A 1715-nucleotide genomic window follows, 5' to 3' on the forward strand; every position below is an offset into this window, starting at 1 on the left:
GTGCATCATGTCAACCTTTCCCTCCCCGCACGTCGGTTCCGCCGCATTTCTGTTCCTACACTCCCAAGCTGCCCTCCCCGGGGCAGGGAGGGGGATGGATGGGAGGGCCTGGCCCTGGGTACACTCTGGCCGGTCGTCACCTGAATTTGTGGGCTACAACACGTTGGGCAATGCCTGCTGCCCTTCGCCCCCGTGGCAAGCTGTTTTTCTCTGATTTAAAACGCCTGGTTTTCTCCAATTTAAAAAAAAAACAAACCCTGATTTTCATATTAAAAACAAGCAACCCGAAATCCACACTTTCCCCCATGATTGAAAATGAAACATCACTAATATACACAAGCCGGACTCACTGTAGAGGCGGTTTATTAGCTTTTTGCAAAAAAAAAAAAAAAGTAGTCTTTAATTGCAAGCTTTCTTGAATTGCACGCTTTCATTGCAAGTGCCTGAACACTTGCACTTGCAATTCAAGAGTTTGCAATTAAAGACTTTTTTTTTTTTGCAAAAATCTCAGCGGTCCTGTAAAAGAGATCACCTCTACTACCAGTCTGGACTGATTTTTTTCCTCTAAACCAATATGGCTACAATCTGGATACCAGACTCGTATATACAAAACACATATAGCGGTGTTTCATTTTATCACAGGAAAATGTGGATTTTGGGTTTCTTTTTTAAATCCGAAAATTGGGGATTTTTTAAAATCAGAGAAAAACAGAATCCCTGCACATCACAGACCACCCGCCCAGCCACCCCCTCCCCCCTGGGCTTGACCTCCCTGCCTTGCCCGGGTGAATTCAGAAAGCCCCACGTGCCAGGCCACCTCTGTGCAGGGCAGCCCTCCAGGACGGCTCTGGAGTCTCCAGGAACTGGATACGAATCTCCAGGAGACTCGGCACAATGCACCAGGAGCACAAGGCAGCAAAGCTGTGAATGCAAAATGCAAGGATATGGCAACAGGAGGAAGACAAATGTTTAGCTGGCTTGGAATTAAGTCAATCCATTTTGCAACTCAACAGCCAGACGAGAGAGAAACCTTACTAAGACACGGCCGTTTAAAGAAAAACCTTGCAATTTCTGAAAGCCGCATCATGCAGAGTGGATCACCCTGGTGGTCAATGATAGGGCATTCATTAAAACAAATATTAAATGTTGAATGTCGAACCTGATTTGTTCAGTAGTCCAGTGGGGTTTTTTAAGTGTAATAGTCATCTGCATTTGGCTTCCTGATGTCAAGTTCACGCGCCGTAATCCATACCTGATGCACGCAAGTACACGGGCACGCTGGCATTGCAGAAACCTCCCAGAATAGAGCTGGCAACCCTACCCGTGTCCATCTGTCAGGCCATGTCTCTGTAGGGCAGCCCCGGGCAATGCTCAGGCTTTGTAACAGTGGTGGACAAATGCACGTAAAGGAGGCATTGACTGAACTCTCTGGGGCTTGCAAAGGCTTTGTACACTCATGCCAAGGCCTTGATCTATACCCCTGACCCCCTGGGCACGTCCAGATTCAGTGCAAGTGCTAGAAGGGTCACTAAGCCTGCTTCTCTTATTGCATAAAACATGCCAGCACCCTCCCTCACTGCAAAAATGGCTCAAAATGTCCAGAGAAACCCGGTTACCAGTGCCCAAAAATGCATATGCGTGACCCGACTCTTTGAATCTGTCCTGCAGCTAGGGTGGCCATCATAGAGGACAGTCCGGTTTTCTGCTCCTCTGTC

This window comes from Gavialis gangeticus, unplaced genomic scaffold, assembly GCF_001723915.1.
Source record: "Gavialis gangeticus isolate Ggan-Ray unplaced genomic scaffold, GavGan_comp1, whole genome shotgun sequence".
Classification (NCBI taxonomy): Eukaryota; Metazoa; Chordata; order Crocodylia; family Gavialidae; genus Gavialis; species Gavialis gangeticus.